Source organism: Protomyctophum parallelum (assembly GCF_964188405.1).
Source record: "Protomyctophum parallelum genome assembly, chromosome: 5".
Classification (NCBI taxonomy): Eukaryota; Metazoa; Chordata; class Actinopteri; order Myctophiformes; family Myctophidae; genus Protomyctophum; species Protomyctophum parallelum.
This window is the reverse complement of record NC_139702.1, coordinates 4,458,610-4,478,609: the sequence shown is the minus strand read 5'-3', so window position 1 is coordinate 4,478,609 and position 20,000 is coordinate 4,458,610. Positions and strand designations below refer to the sequence as shown.

Below are 20,000 nucleotides of genomic sequence, written 5' to 3'. Positions count from 1 at the left end.
TGAGGACTACAGCCCCCATGAGGACTACAGCCCCCATGAGCTGAGTAACAGAATGCTATATAGACTCTGGGACTACAGCCCCCATGAGCTGAGTAACAGAATGCTATAGAGACTCTGGGACTACAGCCCCCATGAGGACTACAGCCCCCATGAAGACTACAGCCCCCATGAGGACTACAGCCCCCATGAGCTGAGTAACAGAATGCTGTATAGAGTCTGGGACTACAGCCCCCATGAGCTGAGTAACAGAATGCTGTATAGACTCTGGGACTACAGCCCCCATGAGCTGAGTAACAGAATGCTATAGAGACTCTGGGACTACAGCCCCCATGAGGACTACAGCCCCCATGAGGACTACAGCCCCCATGAGGACTACAGCCCCCATGAGCTGAGTAACAGAATGCTGTATAGAGTCTGGGACTACAGCCCCCATGAGCTGAGTAACATAATGCTGTATAGACTCTGGGACTACAGCCCCCATGAGGACTACAGCCCCCATGAGGACTACAGCCCCCATGAGGACTACAGCCCCCATGAGCTGAGTAACAGAATGCTGTATAGACTCTGGGACTACAGCCCCCATGAGGACTACAGCCCCCATGAGGACTACAGCCCCCATGAGGACTACAGCCCCCATGAGCTGAGTAACAGAATGCTATAGAGACTCTGGGACTACAGCCCCCATGAGGACTACAGCCCCCATGAGGACTACAGCCCCCATGAGCTGAGTAACAGAATGCTGTATAGAGTCTGGGACTACAGCCCCCATGAGCTGAGTAACAGAATGCTATAGAGACTCTGGGACTACAGCCCCATGAGGACTACAGCCCCCATGAGGACTACAGCCCCCATGAGGACTACAGCCCCCATGAGGACTGCAGCCCCCCATGAGGACTACAGCCCCCATGAGCTGAGTAACAGAATGCTGTATAGACTCTGGGACTACAGCCCCCATGAGGACTACAGCCCCCATGAGGACTACAGCCCCCATGAGGACTACAGCCCCCCATGAGGACTACAGCCCCATGAGCTGAGTAACAGAATGCTATAGAGACTCTGGGACTACAGCCCCATGAGGACTACAGCCCCCATGAGGACTACAGCCCCCATGAGGACTACAGCCCCCATGAGCTGAGTAACAGAATGCTATATAGACTCTGGGACTACAGCCCCCATGAGGACTACAGCCCCCATGAGGACTACAGCCCCCATGAGGACTACAGCCCCCATGAGGACTACAGCCCCCATGAGGACTACAGCCCCCATGAGCTGAGTAACAGAATGCTATATAGACTCTGGGGACTACAGCCCCCATGAGCTGAGTAACAGAATGCTATATAGACTCTGGGACTACAGCCCCCATGAGGACTACAGCCCCCATGAGGACTACAGCCCCCATGAGGACTACAGCCCCCATGAGGACTACAGCCCCCATGAGGACTACAGCCCCCATGAGCTGAGTAACAGAATGCTATATAGACTCTGGGACTACATCCCCCATGAGCTGAGTAACAGAATGCTATATAGAGTCTGGAACTACAGCCCCCATGAGCTGAGTAACGGAAGTTGCCATTTCCGTTCACGAAAATATATTTTAAAATATCTTTACATTTACAGCAACAAGTGTGGTAACGCCGTGTTCTCCACGGTGTTCTACGCGGTAAAGTATTATTTTCAGAGCAGCAGCATAGCTTGCTGAATGAGAGCGAGATGATGTTGTGTTGCCTCAGGTTCCGCTTTTGAACTTGAGCTTTTTAATGTTTTTATTTCCCCTAATGAATGAAGTGAATGTCCCTGCTGTGTGACCCACCGCATACCCGGCAGATTAAACAAAAGATGAAAGTGATGACTGTACCATTTCCTCCACTTAGCGCTCCGGTGGACTGGTGTTTTTTGCTCCATTAGACACATTAGACCCTATACTGGCGGGGGGGGAACTGAACTAGCATGCTATATCATCTGCACTGTAGATGATATAGCATGCATGATATAGCCGAAGACCACCCAAGTTTCGAGCCTGTAGATTATCCCATTCTGATCGGGCACCCATTTTGGTGTCAGCATCATGTTATGCTTTAGCTATTGAAAAAAAATTGAAAAATCGAAGAGCGACTGACATTTTTAGAATCTGATCTCAGGTCAGAATGGGTTCATCAGACCAGTGTGTGTCCTGGCGGAAACCTCGTATGAATCTGATCTCAGGTCAGAATGGGTTATATAGGCTCGAAACTTGGCGCATGGTCGTCGGCTAGTTTCACAATATTGTATTTGTATTTGTGCAAATCTTTAAGTGAACACAAATCTTTGTCTCTGGGGTTTCCTTCACACATTTTTCAGATGAGGGTCTTTTGGCCAAATACGTTGGCCAATGGTTTGAGAACCTCTCCTTGTTGATCTGTGTAATGGCCCCCTACACACTGCAGGAGTTTTAAAGTTGTCGGCGAGTCATCCGTCGTCTTTTTTTTCCCCGGCTGGCATTATATCTTTTGGCTTTCACACTAAACGATTGATCGCCGACCAGGGATCACACACTGCAAGAGTTCACCAAGATGACCAGGGATCACACACTGCAAGAGTTCACCAAGATGACCAGGGATCACACACTGCAGGAGTTCACCAAGATGACCAGGGATCACACACTGCAGGAGTTCACCAAGATGACCAGGGATCACACACTGCAGGAGTTCACCAAGATGACCAGGGATCACACACTGCAGGAGTTCACCAAGATGACCAGGGATCACACACTGCAAGAGTTCACCAAGATGACCAGGGATCACACACTGCAGGAGTTCACCAAGATGACCAGGGATCACACACTGCAAGAGTTCACCAAGATGACCAGGGATCACACACTGCAAGAGTTCACCAAGATGACCAGGGATCACACACTGCAGGAGTTCACCAAGATGACCAGGGATCACACACTGCAGGAGTTCACCAAGATGACCAGGGATCACACACTGCAAGAGTTCACCAAGATGACCAGGGATCACACTCTGCAAGAGTTCACCAAGATGACCAGGGATCACACACTGCAGGAGTTCACCAAGATGACCAGGGATCACACACTGCAGGAGTTCACCAAGATGACCAGGGATCACACACTGCAAGAGTTCACCAAGATGACCAGGGATCACACACTGCAAGAGTTCACCAAGATGACCAGGGATCACACACTGCAAGAGTTCACCAAGATGACCAGGGATCACACACTGCAAGAGTTCACCAAGATGACCAGGGATCACACACTGTAGAGTTCACCAAGATGACCAGGGATCACACACTGCAAGAGTTCACCAAGATGACCAGGGATCACACACTGCAAGAGTTCACCAAGATGACCAGGGATCACACACTGTAGAGTTCACCAAGATGACCAGGGATCACACACTGCAAGAGTTCACCAAGATGACCAGGGATCACACACTGCAGGAGTTCACCAAGATGACCAGGGATCACACACTGCAAGAGTTCACCAAGATGACCAGGGATCACACACTGCAGGAGTTCACCAAGATGACCAGGGATCACACACTGCAAGAGTTCACCAAGATGACCAGGGATCACACACTGCAAGAGTTCACCAAGATGACCAGGGATCACACACTGCAAGAGTTCACCAATATGACCAGGGATCACACACTGCAGGAGTTCACCAAGATGACCAGGGATCACACACTGCAAGAGTTCACCAAGATGCAATCCAGACCCGATACATACTGTATAGGCAGCGGCTACATCATTTGTTTTTTTATTCCAATACAAGCACGAGACCCACACAGGGCGCCTCTCTCTCTCTCTCTCTCGCTCTCTCTCTCTCTCTCTCTCTCTCTCTCTCTCTCTCTCTCTGCGCCACACACACAGGAATAGCTGCCAGGCTACACAGGGCGACATGTTTGTGATAGCGCTATAGCGAGACAGGACGTTATAATCTTGAGTTTCATTAAATAACTCTGTCTCTCTCCGCACACACACACACACACACACACACACACACACACACACACACACACACACACACACACACACACACACACACACACACACACACACACAGCACACAAGGACCAAACGTTTGCTCGGCACTGTTGATTCCGATGCAGTTGTATCAACATTATTCAAGTGAAATGCGTAACGGCAATATTGGGCTAATATAGGCTACCGTACGACACAGGGTTTTACAGACGGAATGAAGGTTATATATAGGTATATATATATATATATATATATTAGGGCTGTCAAAGTTAACGCACTATTAACTAGTTAACTCACAATCCTTTTAATGGCACTAATTTTTTTAATGTGCGATTAACGCACTGTGAAGTTTGACAGAATGGTTGAGAGACGCATGCATGTGAATGCAGGCAGTCAGTGAGCCCCGCCTCTCTCTCCCTCTCTCTCTCTCCCAGTGAGTCTACACAAACCCCCCCCCCCCCCCCCCCCCACACACTTTCTGAGTATTAAGCAATTAAATATTATTTATTTGTCTTTTCAGCCCTGTGCACATTTTGTTTTTACAAAGCCTAAAAGCCAAACAGAAATGTAATTTTTATTCATAATGTTACAATAATGTTCAACCACAGAAAGGCAATTAAATCGCTAATCACAATTGTTTGTTAGTTATTTATTTTGGGGCGTCAGTTTGGTCTTCTCATTATATGCACCTGTTGTTTGCTATGATGTCATGATGTGTGTGCCAAGGGGCTTTTCTTTTCGAGGTATTATTCGTCACCTAAAGTCTGTGCAGTCTAGCTTCCCAAAGCCGGCGCCGCTCCACCAGCCTCGTCCGTGCCAGCAGGGCATTTGAGAAAGGGAAGGCTCTCTTTGTGTGCGTTGCTTTCAGAGCCAATCAAATGCTATTCTGCGCCATCCATCTCTGAACCCCCCCACACACACACACACACACACACACACACACACACACACACACCTACCTACATGGCTTTCCATCAGCCCCCATGCCATTTAGCCCTTCATTGACTCGGGTGCTCTTGTGTTCTTTCTGGCGATAAATTATATTCATAGCCTGGCAAAGAGAAAGAGAAAGAAAGCGCCTGGTGGGTTTTGATGACTGCTGGATCACTGTTTCTGAACACATAGACTTCGGTGGCAAATGGACCTTTAACCCATTCTGACCTGAGATCAGATTCATACGAGGTTTCCACTGGACACACATTGGTCTGATTAAACCCATTCTGACCTGAGATCAGATTTAAAAAATGTCAGTCGCTCTTCGATTTTTCAAAAATAGCAGACCTACAAGCTCGTATCGCGCCACTCGGTGGCGCGATATGAGCTTGTAGATCTGCTATTTTTCAATAGATAAAGCATAACATGATGCTGACATCAAAATGGGTTCCCGTTCAGAATGGCTTAACGGCTCTGTAACTCAGAGTGTAGTACAAATGGAACGCTATGGTGGCGGTGGTTCTCGAAGTGGGGTCCGTCCGTGGACCCCCGGGCTCCTTGGGGAGGGTTCCAGGGGGGTCCCCCCCCAGCAAAAGTACTTATAGTATCACAATCATTTTGACCACTTTAACCAGTGATACGTCCTCCTCGGATCACATTACTTTTTTTGTTTCGGTTTTGTTTAGTTTTTTGTCTTTTTTTCGTCTCATGCAAATATAACTCACTTTACTTTTTGATGGAGTCTTTGGTTTTGTCTTTGCACAATGGAAAGCAGCCCCACGCACGTCAAGATAATAACAGTCCATTTCACAGTGTTGTAACTGTCATGCCACGGCCTGCCCGGGCCGAGATAATAGTCTTTTTTTTGGCATCTATTTTAGTGGTGGTAATAATATCAGGTGGTTTGTGCCCGTGTTGGGCGAGGAGCTGATTGACAGCTCAGCCAGCCCGTCTGGTTTTTATGGAATGTCTTTAAAACATACTGCATTACGACGAGACAAAAAGCAAAAAACCTTGTTTCTATTGTGGTCCATTTTAACCCATTCTGACCTGAGATCAGATTAATACGAGGTTTCCGCCGGACACACACTGGTCTGATGAACCCATTCTGACCTGAGATCAGATTCTGAAAATGTCAGTCGCTCTTCGATTTTTCAAAAATATCAGACCTACAAGCTCGTATCGCGACACTCGGTGGCGCGATATGAGCTTGTAGATCTGCTATTTTTCAATAGCTAAAGCATAACATGATGCTGACACCAAAATGGGTCCCCGTTCAGGTTGGGTTAAACATTCAGCACATTCAGCACTCAATCAACAGTGCAAATAACAACTATCAATAGTTTTATACTGTATATGTTATTGTATATTTTATATTGCTAAGGAGCTTGCACACCTGCTCTTATCTTGATCATAGTATAGCATTGATTGTTTGATTGATTTAATAGTTTTTTTTTGTCAGAAATGTAAAGAAAAAACGGCAACAGAGTACAGTCAAACATTTCATCATCCTTGCGGCCTTGATTTAGGCCCTATGCAATCAATTCATAGACATGACATGAAGAATAACGGCAAAATTCAATATCATCACAGGAACAAAATGTACCGAGTGCTGATTAAGTTTAAAATGAGTACGGTAATGCACTGTCTGGATGCCATCTTGAATGAGATTAAAAACGGAGTAGTTCTGTAATCAAAAATCTGCTGTGTTTGGTGGAACGTGCAGCAGCTATTAATGGGAATCAAACAGTTGATTGAAATCAAGATTAATTTTTTATTCATGCAGTGTATTCACGTTTTCGTTCAAAGGAAGTCATTAAAATTAGATTTTTATGGACATTGTTTTGGCATCTATTGTTTTGGTATGCCCTTATGATGACCACGGATATGCTCTAAACGTGTGAAAAACGTATTTTTCCATTTCACAACGTCTTTAAGCCATTCTGACCGGGCACCCATTTTGGTGTTGGCATCATGTCGTGCTTTAGCTATTGAAAAATAGCAGATCTACAAGCTCATATCGCGCCACCGAGTGGCGCGATACGAGCTTGTAGGTCTGCTATTTTTTGAAAAATCGAAGAACGACTGACATTTTTTAGAATCTGATCTCAGGTCAGAATGGGTTCATCAGACCAGTGTGTGTCCGGCGGAAACCTGGTATGAATCTGATCTCAGGTCAGAATGGGTTAAGTCTCTCACCCTGTCTTGTTGTGTGTACGTCTCTCTCTCTCTCTCTCTCTCTCTCTCTGTGACTTGACCTGCGTCCTGCACTCTCTCTCGCTGGGTCTTTAAATGGACCTCCGCTCTGAGTCTTTAAATGGACCTCCGCTCTGAGTCTTTAAATGGACCTCCGCTCTGAGTCTTTAAATGGACCTCCGCTCTGAGTCTTTAAAAGGACCTCCGCTCTGAGTCTTTAAAAGGACCTCCGCTCTGAGTCTTTAAATGGACCTCCGCTCTGAGGTTTTAGATGTTATTGTTGACCCCATGAATAAGAGATATGTGTCATCAGGCTCTTAGCCCATTCTGACCTGAGATCAGATTCATACGAGGTTTCCACTGGACACACACTGGTCTGATGAACCCATTCTGACCTGAGATCAGATTCTAAAAAATGTCAGTCGTTCTTTGATTTAAAAAAAAATAGCAGACCTACAAGCTCGTATCGCGCCACTCGGTGGCGCGATATGAGCTTGTAGATCTGCTATTTTTAAATAGCTAAAGCATAACATGATGCTGACACCAAAATGGGTGCCCGGTCAGAATGGGTTAGAACGGCTCTCCACCTTGTACTGAAATAAACAGAGATATGTGGCATCAGGCTCTTAGAATGTACTGAAATAAACAGGGCGTTGCTGAGTGGCCCTATACACACACACACACATAAAACAAGAACGCACGCACAAGCACATGCACAAGCACACTCACACACACACTTTGTATTACTAGACTTTTGAGGACAACCATTTTATGAATGCCAATTTCTGTTTTGGGGTTCATTCGTTTTGCCATTTCGTGAGCTGAAAATTAGCCCACAAAGGGAAGGAAAAAAAAGCTCACTACACGTGACGCGTCGCAGTACAACACGTTTTGAGCTTATAGATCATCTATTTTTTTGGTCCATGACATTGGCACGCTAAGTATAAATCATATTTAACTCTTGTTTGTGGGTGGCGGCTGTGGCTCAGGAGGTAGATCAGGTCGTCCAATGATCTACCTCCTCTGATCAGCTCCTCCTGTCCACATGTCAAAGTGTCCTTTGGGCAAGACACTGAACCCCACATTGCCTCCAATGAGTCAGTCGGTGTGAGCTCGCCACCATTGGTGTGTGAATGTGGGAAGTGACACTTCCCAATGTATGAATGAATGAACCATCGTAAAGCGTTTTGAGCACTTGGAAAAGCGCTGTAAAATGCAATTCATTATAACTCTAGTTCCAACCTCGCTGAATATTAAACATATTTCTAAAATTCACACTCGTGGGGATACGATGGTAATTCTGACGGAGCTTTTGTCCGACATGTGGGAACAACGGTGGGACTAGTGCTCGAACATGCACTGCTCCCGTGCTTGCGGTTATGGTTAGGTTAGGGTTTGAGGTAGGTTGTCGGTCTTATGACTGTCGGACCAATAATAGTGTCGGAACTATAAAGCCTGTACCCGTCAAGTTAATCATTTTCTTGCCATCTACGCTTATAAACGTAGCTATGCTATTGGGACCTATCTATGCCAGCTACACTTATAAGTGTAGACCGCAGTTTAATCCATATTAAAGCCGTCTGTTTACCTTTTAGCATTGCTCCGGGTAGAATAGCCCTCCTCCGTCACCACCAGCGATGTGATTTCTAAATCCAGTTCCGTTGAGCCTCCATTATAACACGATTTTCAAAGCGCTGTATCTTTAAAGGTTATAGAGCTGTCCATGGTGAGCCGGCACGCACCCGATGATCGTAAATCATTAGTGATTTTGTGTCACATCGCTGAGAAAACGTAGCTGGTTGTTCTGCTAGCTAAAGGCTGTGGGTTAATGTAGCTGGTTGTTCTGCTAGCTAAAGGCTGTGGGCTGTGTTAGCTGGTTGTTCTGCTAGCTAAAGGCTGTGGGCTAATGTAGCTGGTTGTTCTGCTAGCTAAAGGCTGTGGGCTGTGTTGTTCTGCTAGCTAAAGGCTGTGGGCTAATGTAGCTGGTTGTTCTGCTAGCTAAAGGCTGTGGGCTGTGTTGTTCTGCTAGCTAAAGGCTGTGGGCTAATGTAGCTGGTTGTTCTGCTAGCTAAAGGCTGTGGGTTAATGTAGCTGGTTGTTCTGCTAGCTAAAGGCTGTGGGCTGTGTTAGCTGGTTGTTCTGCTAGCTAAAGGCTGTGGGCTAATGTAGCTGGTTGTTCTGCTAGCTAAAGGCTGTGGGCTGTGTTAGCTGGTTGTTCTGCTAGCTAAAGGCTGTGGGCTAATGTAGCTGGTTGTTCTGCTAGCTAAATGTAGCTAAATGTAGCTGGTTGTTCTGCTAGCTAAAGGCTGTGGGCTGTGTTGTTCTGCTAGCTAAAGGCTGTGGGCTAATGTAGCTGGTTGTTCTGCTCATAGAGTTATATATCTATAGAGAAGACACCCGAGTTCTCCTCCCATCCACTTGCATTAAGTTGCTCAAAAGCGCATGAGGCGGATTCACTCCTCCTTCCTGGTAGGAACAGAGTGCATTCTGGGATTGATTGGTTACAAACACATGAACGCGCTGCCGTTGACTATCATTGTGCCGTTTGTGCGCGTTCACGTATGAAACATTCGTTCACGTGTCATGGCCCCAATCACATGAACGTGCACAATGATAGTCAACGGAGCAGCGCTGGCTCCAGCTGCACTACCAAATCCGGCCACTATGTCCATTTCGCCTCAAGATTTCCTCTGGGTGCCTTCTCTATTCATATATATACTCTAAGGTTCTGCTAGCTAAAGGCTGTGGGCTAATGTAGCTGGTTGTTCTGCTAGCTAAAGGCTGTGGGCTAATGTAGCTGGTTGTTCTGCTAGCTAAAGGCTGTGGGCTAATGTAGCTGGTTGTTCTGCTAGCTAAAGGCTGTGGGCTAATGTAGCTGGTTGTTCTGCTAGCTAAAGGCTGTGGGCTAATGTAGCTGGTTGTTCTGCTAGCTAAAGGCTGTGGGCTAATGTAGCTGGTTGTTCTGCTAGCTAAAGGCTGTGGGCTGTGTTGTTCTGTTAGCTAAAGGCTGTGGGCTGTGTTGTGGTGTCGTTCCACTTACAGGAGCCCCCACCTTCCTGTTTAACCCGGAAGGACAACAAGCTCCATAGAGTGGGCCTGGACCATAGAGTATTAAAAGGATAGAGGCTGATCTGGGATCAGAGTGGGCCTGGACCATAGAGTATTAAAAGGATAGAGACTGATCTGGGATCAGAGTGGGCCTGGACCATAGAGTATTAAAAGGATAGAGGCTGATCTGGCGCCAATTCATGACAGTGGAAGTTGCTCAGTGGCGTTTTGAAGCACCCTGAAGGACCGTCTATTTCCGCCTTTTTGGGCGCATTTCCGCATTGGACCACCACATTTTGCTGGTCCAATGCGGAAGTGCAACCGAGCGCTCAATGTTAAAGCCCAGCTGCTGAATCCACGGGTCCGCCTGCAGTCCTTCCTCTTACCACTAGGGCCCTTCAGCGCTTCAACGTTGGAGTGCCTCACTGGCCCCTTGGCCTGGCCGGGAGGCACCTGGGGCAGTACAACCATGCTAACACTAGGAGCAGCAAAGGAGTTAATCATCATACAACACATTCTATGCTCAGGCAATCAAGTCATCACATTCCGTGCTACGGACACACACACACACACACACACACATGTGTGCATAGGAGGGGCTAGTGGGAAAGAATAAGTTTTCCTTCCGTATTGCTGTTTGTCCAGCACCTGGGCATGTTCTATCACCTTTGTTAGGTGGGGCTAGAACCCCTGACACATCTTTGTGAACCATGAAAGAACCATTTGTGTGAGGACCAGGGAAATGGACAATGTGGGCCTTAAATTTTGTGAGAGAGAGAGAGAGAGAGAGAGAGAGAGAGAGAGAGGGAGGGGGAGGGGGAGGGGGAGGGGGAGGGGGAGACACAGACGGAGAGACAGACGGGCACAGACGGAGAGACAGAGACAGACGGAGAGACGGAGAGACAGAGACAGACGGAGAGACAGAGACAGACGGGCACAGACGGAGAGACAGAGACAGACGGAGAGACAGAGACAGACGGAGAGACGGAGAGACAGAGACAGACGGAGAGACAGAGACAGACGGGCACAGACGGAGAGACAGAGACAGACGGAGAGACAGAGACAGACGGAGAGACAGAGACAGACGGAGAGACAGAGACAGACGGGCACAGACGGAGAGACAGAGACAGACGGAGAGACAGAGACAGACGGAGAGACAGAGACAGACGGGCACAGACGGAGAGACAGAGACAGACAGAGACAGACGGAGAGACAGAGACAGACGGAGAGACAGAGACAGACGGAGAGACAGAGACAGACGGGCACAGACGGAGAGACAGAGACAGACAGAGACAGACGGAGAGACAGAGACAGACGGAGAGACAGAGACAGACGGAGAGACAGAGACAGACGGAGAGACAGAGACAGACGGAGAGACAGAGACAGACGGAGAGACAGAGACAGACGGAGAGACAGAGACAGACGGGCACAGACGGAGAGACAGAGACAGACGGAGAGACAGAGACAGACGGAGAGACAGAGACAGACGGGCACAGACGGAGAGACAGAGACAGACGGAGAGACAGAGACAGACGGAGAGACAGAGACAGACGGAGAGACAGAGACAGACGGAGAGACAGAGACAGACGGAGAGACAGAGACAGACGGGCACAGACGGAGAGACAGAGACAGACGGAGAGACAGAGACAGACGGAGAGACAGAGACAGACGGGCACAGACGGAGAGACAGAGACAGACGGAGAGACAGAGACAGACGGAGAGACAGAGACAGACGGAGAGACAGAGACAGACGGAGAGACAGAGACAGACGGAGAGACAGAGACAGACGGAGAGACAGAGACAGACGGAGAGACAGAGACAGACAGAGAGACAGAGACAGACGGAGAGACAGAGACAGACAGAGACGGGCACAGACGGAGAGACAGAGACAGACGGGCACAGACGGAGAGACAGAGACGGGCACAGACGGAGAGACAGAGAGAGAGAGAGACAGACAGAGAGACAGAGACGGGCACAGACGGAGAGACAGACGGGCACAGACGGAGAGACAGACGGGCACAGACGGAGAGACAGGGACAGACGGGCACAGACGGAGAGACAGACAGAGACGGGCACAGACGGAGAGACAGAGACGGGCACAGACGGAGAGACAGAGAGAGAGAGAGACAGACAGAGAGACAGAGACGGGCACAGACGGAGAGACAGACGGGCACAGACGGAGAGACAGACGGGCACAGACGGAGAGACAGGGACAGGCACAGACAGAATGAGAGAGAGAGAGAGACAGACGGAGAGACAGAGAGAGAGAGACAGACGGAGAGACAGAGACGGGCAACGAGGGACAGTCAGACAGATTGACACTAAGCTGCTGACTGCTTTTCCTGTGGATGTGAAGAGAGAAAAGTTTACACCAGGCATGCACAGAGTTTACTGTGCTCATTTGCATATCTCCTCCCCCACGTTATCAGCACTCGACACCAGGCAGTACTCTGCATAACGCTGAATAATAGGCCCAGCATGGTGCTCAGGATGGGAGGGAAACCTGTGCTTTGTGCCAACATTATTCAAAAGTTTCCAAACATTTTTTTTTAATATTTTTCAGAAATGTTGAAAAAGAGCAGAGCTTGTATATCTGCAACAATTAACCCATTCTGAACCGGCACCCATTTTGGTGTCAGCATCATGTTATGCTTTAGCTATTTAAAAATAGCAGATCTACAAGCTCATATCGCGCCACCGAGTGGCGCGATACGAGCTTGTAGGTCTGCTATTTTTGAAAAATCGAAGAACGACTGTGACATTTTTAGAATCTGATCTCAGGTCAGAATGGGTTAATCAGACCAGTGTGTGTCCAGTGGAAACCTCGTATGAATCTGATCTCAGGTCAGAATGGGTTAGTGCAGCCACGCCCGGCAGCTGGCGAACAAACAGGCCCGAAATGAGCTTGTAGGTCTGCTATTTTTGAAAAATCGAAGAACGACTGACATTTTTAGAATCAGGTCAGAATGGGTTAATCAGACCAGTGTGTGTCCAGCGGAAACCTCGTATGAATCTGATCTCAGGTCAGAATGGGTTAAATGGATAAAGTGGTTAAAGTGATGCTGTAGTAACTACTTTGGCTGGGGGCCCCCTGGAACCCACTCAAGGACGTGTGTGTGTGTGTGTGTGTGTGTGTGTGTGTGTGTGTGTGTGTGTGTGTGTGTGTGTGTGTGTGTGTGTGTGTGTGTGTGTGTGTGTGTGTGTGTGTGTGTGTGTGTGTGTGTGTGTGTGTGTGTGTGTGTGTGTGTGTGTGTGTGTACAAGGCAGAGTGTGTGTGTGTGCGTGCATGCATGTGTGTTATCGTCCAGTTCCAAATGGCCTACCCGTTATAAATACTGTACACATGTTGTGCTCATCGAATCGGAGAAAGCTTACTCTGTTCCTTCTGAATTATACAGGGCTTTATTTATGAAAACATAGTGGCTGGCTTTATCCACATATCTCTATTCTAAGACCAACATTGGGTGAAAATGGCTCATGAGATTTGTGTACAGCATCTGCTGTTTTCAGCCCAAGATATATCTCTCTGCTGTCAGGAATAAACCACCTAACTCCAAAATGTTCCTTTTTCAGAAAATCTTATATTTTGAAAACAAAGCAATAATCAAAGTTTATATTGTCATTTACTTCCATGAGAGGGGAAGAGGTGGTGGAGTTACCTTTTTTTAGCAGACAGTTTGAGGCCGGTCCAATGGAGTTAAGAGGTTTTGAAGCGTTGTTTGCTACTTTTCATTGGTTCAATTTTTGTTTTTATACCAACACAGACATAAAGGTTTATGCATCAAATATGCATATGCATTTATGCATCAAATAAAATAAATACAATTCTTCCACCACTTCCACCACCGTTGTGTTTGTGTGTTTTTGCCTTATTTCGTCAACCCACCGGACCCCCAATGTGTCCAGGATATGTAAACAGAGGCTGCCTGGAGGGGCAGACCGTCGTCTTTTTTCAATGTGTCCAGGATATGTAAACAAAGGCTGTCTGGAGGGGCAGACGAGCGTCTTTTTTTCAACCGGAAAGTACATTTTGTAAACGCGATCATCAGGTCTTTAGTTATGGGCCGTTGAATATATCTTGTTTTGACCACAACCTGGGAAATATTGTATATACAGTATCTATCTGCTATTTTTGATTAGCGCGCCACCGAGTGGCGCGCTATGAGCTTGTAGGTCTGCTATTTTTTAAAAATCGAAGAACGACTGACATTTTTAGAATCTGATCTCAGGTCAGAATGGGTTCATCAGACCAGTGTGTGTCCAGTGGAAAACCTCGTATGAATCTGATCTCAGGTCAGAATGGGTTAATCCTGAAAAGTAACAATTTTGTAGGTGAGGTTTCCACCCGACAGAGCTGACATTCTGCCCACCACGCCCCCAATCCCCCCGTGCCTGTAGCTTATCTGGTAAACGTCACCTCGGGGGGGCGAATGCAATCTAATTTTGCCAGTAATCAAGAGCACTGTGTGTGTGTGTGTGTGTGTGTGTGTGTGTGTGTGTGTGTGTGTGTGTGTGTGTGTGTGTGTGTGTGTGTGTGTGTGTGTGTGTGTGTGTGTGTGTGTGTGTGTGTGTGTGTGTGTGTGTGTGTGTGTGTGTGTGATACTGTGATATTGACGTTAAGTTAAGATGGACACCCTCATTTGCTCGGGCGCTGCAGAATGCTCTAGGGGATAGAGGGAGAACAGCAGAGGGAAGAAATCATTCCATGACAAACTTAAGCCATTCTGACCTGAGATCAGATTCATACGAGGTTTCCGCCGGACACACACTGGTCTGATGAACCCATTCTGACCTGAGATCAGATTCTAGAAATGTCAGTCGCTCTTCGATTCTTCGTATCGCGCCACCGAGTGGCGCGATACGAGCTTGTAGGTCTGCTATTTTTAAATAGCTAAAGCATAACATGATGCTGACACCAAAATGGGTGCCCGTTCAGAATGGGTTAAGTTGCTTTTCACAGAGCGCTAGTCCTCAGTCTGCAACCTTTACCGGGTTCTCGGTCTCTGCAAAATTCATAAAGTCTCTCTCTCTCTCTCTCTTTCTGTGTGTGTAACCCTGGCATGTGTACAGTATGTTGGGCATGTCCTTCTCCAGGCAAACATTTTCAAAACGTTTTCATAAACGGCTGATGAACAAAGCTTGTATAGATCGTCTTTTTCTTTCTTTTCTTTGTACACAAAACATGCCAAGAACGCAAAGTCTTGTTTTTAGCCCGTTTGCCCATGTGCCAAAACGAGAAATCTCGTTTTTGATTAATGTCATTTAATCTAGTAATTAAAAATTACTCGCATGTTAGACAGCCTACATGTTAGACAGCCTACATGTTAGACAGACTACATGTTAGACAGTCTACATGTTAGACAGCCTACATGTTAGACAGCCTACATCCGAATCGTCTAGCGGATAGAGACTAAACTGGCGCGAAGCTCCGCCCCCTCCGCTATTCATGTCAGTGGAAGTTGCTCAGTGGCGTTTTGAAGCACCCGGAAGGCTGCCGGAAGGACCGTCTATTTTTTAGCTGATTCCGCATTTGGACACCAAATTTTGGTGTCCAAATGCGGAAGTGCAGCTGGGCTTTAACACTGAGCGCTCGGTTGCACGGGGTTTCCTCGTCAAGAATCCACGGGTCCGCCTGCAGTCCTTCCTCTTACCACTAGGGCCCAGCGCTTCAACATTGGAGTGCCTAGCTGGCCCCTTGGTTGAGCCCCTGACTACAGGGCAGGATTGCATCACTTCCTGGTGGGCCAAGGGGCTCTTCTTCTTTTGGTTTTTCGCGCAATTCACTGATATTGGCCGCCCTCTAGTGGCGGCATGGAATCGTTTAAGAAATTGAAAAGGGCTTAAAGCTGCAATCCGTAACTTGAATGCCTGCTCTTCATAAAGAGCTGGCTGAATAGCAGCAGTGCCCATGATCTATGGCGGTGGTTTTCAACCCTTTTCATATCAAGGCCCATTATGTATTCAGCATTTGAGCCACGGGACCACCATCTGATGACATTTAGCCTCTCAGACCCATTTGAGCCACGGAACCACCATTTGATGACATTTAGCCTCTCAGACCCATCTGAGCCACGGGACCACCATTTGATGACATTTAGCCTCTCAGACCCATTTGAGCCACGGGGCCACCATTTGATGACATTTAGCCTCTCAGACCCATTTGAGCCACGGAACCACCATTTGATGACATTTAGCCTCTCAGACCCATCTGAGCCACGGACCACCATTTGATGACATTTAGCCTCTCAGACCCATCTGAGCCACGGACCACCATTTGATGACATTTAGCCTCTCAGACCCATTTGAGCCACGGAACCACCATTTGATGACATTTAGCCTCTCAGACCCATCTGAGCCACGGGACCACCATTTGATGACATTTAGCCTCTCAGACCCATTTGAGCCACGGGGCCACCATTTGATGACATTTAGCCTCTCAGACCCATTTGAGCCACGGAACCACCATTTGATGACATTTAGCCTCTCAGACCCATCTGAGCCACGGACCACCATTTGATGACATTTAGCCTCTCAGACCCATTTGAGCCACGGGACCACCATTTGATGACATTTAGCCTCTCAGACCCATCTGAGCCACGGACCACCATTTGATGACATTTAGCCTCTCAGACCCATCTGAGCCACGGACCACCATTTGATGACATTTAGCCGCTCAGACCCATTTGAGCCACGGACCACCATTTGATGACATTTAGCCTCTCAGACCCATCTGAGCCACGGACCACCATTTGATGACATTTAGCCTCTCAGACCCATCTGAGCCACGGGACCACCATTTGATGACATTTAGCCTCTCAGACCCATTTGAGCCACGGGACCACCATTTGATGACATTTAGCCTCTCAGACCCATTTGAGCCACGGGACCACCATTTGATGACATTTAGCCTCTCAGACCCATTTGAGCCACGGGACCACCATTTGATGACATTTAGCCGCTCAGACCCATTTGAGCCACGGACCACCATTTGATGACATTTAGCCTCTCAGACCCATCTGAGCCACGGACCACCATTTGATGACATTTAGCCTCTCAGACCCATCTGAGCCACGGGACCACCATTTGATGACATTTAGCCTCTCAGACCCATCTGAGCCACGGACCACCATTTGATGACATTTAGCCTCTCAGACCCATCTGAGCCACGGGACCACCATTTGATGACATTTAGCCGCTCAGACCCATTTGAGCCACGGGACCACCATTTGATGACATTTAGCCTCTCAGACCCATTTGAGCCACGGGACCACCATTTGATGACATTTAGCCTCTCAGACCCATTTGAGCCACGGGACCACCATTTGATGACATTTAGCCGCTCAGACCCATTTGAGCCACGGGACCACCATTTGATGACATTTAGCCGCTCAGACCCAAAACGTTGAATATTGTGTTGGGTGAGATTTTGTCCACAATTTCATGCTGTATAACAATTCTTCTACATTCTCTAATTGTGTAGACTTCTAGTGAATTAAGTAATGTACATATGTAATGTAATGTAAGTTTAACAATAATTTAACTCCTGAGAGCTTCAAAATAAATTAAATGGACCCGTACGGGTCCATTTAGTTTAATTTTACACACTCAAGAGTTAAAGATCTATAACGGTCCATTTGGTTATGAACCCGCCATCATTTAACTGGGGACCACTGGTTGAAAACCACTGTTCTATGGAATTGAGTATGAATTTATTCATTATTGATTTTACTTTTCCCTGTGTCTCGGCTGATAACTACCTCCGCCTTTTATGTGTTTCTATAATTTGACAGATTCTTTGTCTCCACCAGCTGAAGGCATGGGGAGAGTATGTTTCTCAGTCCGTCCGTCCACCCGTCCGCGTGCGTGCATGCGTCCGTCCATCTGTCCGTCCGTCCACAGCTAACCTCCGGCACCGTTAACCCGGTTGATGCCAAATTTTGCACAGCCTGACCTGACCTGGCCTGGTGGAGACCTGTGTCCCTCAGCCTGACCTGGCCTGGTGGAGACCTGTGTCCCTCAGCCTGACCTGGCCTGGTGGAGACCTGTGTCCCTCAGCCTGACCTGGCCTGGTGGAGACCTGTGTCCCTCAGCCTGACCTGGCCTGGTGGAGACCCGTGTCCCTCAGCCTGACCTGGCCTGGTGGAGACCTGTGTCCCTCAGTCTGACCTGACCTGGTGGAGACCTGTGTCCCTCAGCCTGACCTGGCCTGGTGGAGACCTGTGTCCCTCAGCCTGACCTGGCCTGGTGGAGACCCGTGTCCCTCAGCCTGACCTGGCCTGGTGGAGACCTGTGTCCCTCAGTCTGACCTGACCTGGTGGAGACCTGTGTCCCGAGGGGCACTTTTTCTAGTTTTTCTTCTACTTTTGACCTCGGCCCGGCAGCTGGCGTTTACTTAGTGGATGTGCATGCTCTATTGCAGGGGTCCTCAACTAGAAATGATGAAGGTCCACAAATATTTTTTTGAATAAGACCGAGGTCCGGTCCCATGCGCGGCGTCCATCGGAGAGCGGGGCTCTATGCCCGTTTAGTATGGTCAAGCCAAGCTTATACAAATCAGATCCCCTTCCACCCAACCAATAATGGGGTGCAGAGTGCAGGCCCGGAGTGGAACTCCAAATCAGGCCGGGAGTTATACGCCCTGGCAGGCCACACTGTGCGCGCGTAGCGCGTGCCATAATTTTGGGGGCCCTTGGGGGACATTTTGGGGGCCATTTCACATGAGAAATGTATACCATCTGATGTTATTTATATTATTAACTTAAAAAAAAGACTTATTTTTTTATTTTTTTTGTGGTCCGCAAAGAGGTGGTCCGCTGTCCGGTCGCGGCCCGCGGTCCGCCAGTTGAGTACCCCTGCTCTATTGTGTTTTTCTCGTTTGTATACATTTTAACCCCTTCATGCATATACTTTATACGTTTAAAAAAAAAAAACGACAACAGATGCAGAAGCTTTTAGAAGTTTAAAGCATTTGGTCTTCTGGGGGTCCCTGGCACAAAACAAGGGTGACTGCGGCCAAGTGTATATCAATTGGGGGTCAATTGGCCTGAAACGGTTTGACAACCACTGATGTATGATATGGTCATCTATGCTTTTTTTGTCAATAAACACCTCAGTCAATCAATCTACCTTGGCTTCAATCCATTCCGGTAGATGGATGCTGTAGTGCTATCTTCCAGGTTGTTAAAAGTACCACCAGTACATTGCCGTACTGCTATGCTGCATTTCTAATGGGATGGCGGTGTTGTCTTGATTGTGCGCACACAGCTTGTTGAAGATGTTTCATTAAAATGTTATTAGTACGACGACATACATTGTAGGCTAAGTCATGTTTAAACAACACAACAGCCTTTTAATTCAAATGTTGAATATGTTAATATATCACACTATAATGTGCTAACGTCGATGTCCCCCCCCCCCCCACCCCCTCTGGGGGTAAAGCAGTATTATTTATTAATGTTAATACCAGTGCTGTTGTGCGTCATAAGGTACAGTACCTTAGCCACGTTCCAACCCTAAAATCGTCAATAATCCAGGCCCCACGGGGGGGATCTGGGCTGGCACGCTTGTAATGAAATTCATCTTATTAAAAATAGATTTAATTAATTTTTCAGATCCTTGTCCTAGAATGGCGTGTGTGACACTATGGGATTCAGACGTACACTTTTAGAAACAGGATATTATATAACCTTTGCATTATTTTGTATTCTGTCTCCATATTACATTTTGTCGTGTGGAAACCTCATTATGTCCAAAACTGTTGATGCTTTACTGAAGTAAAAAATGTAAATGTCAAAAGTATAGCTGACCTACAAGCTTCGCATAGCAGCAAGCTTCGCATGCAGTCT

The 20,000-nt window shown here is 47.5% G+C and overlaps 1 protein-coding gene across 1 annotated transcript in view; it reads left to right on the top strand.

Moving 5' to 3' along the window:
* Positions 1-20,000, top strand: part of mad1l1 (mitotic arrest deficient 1 like 1) — a 157,220-nt gene that overhangs the window by 80,103 nt on the left and 57,117 nt on the right. The gene's annotated exons all lie outside the window — the stretch shown is intronic.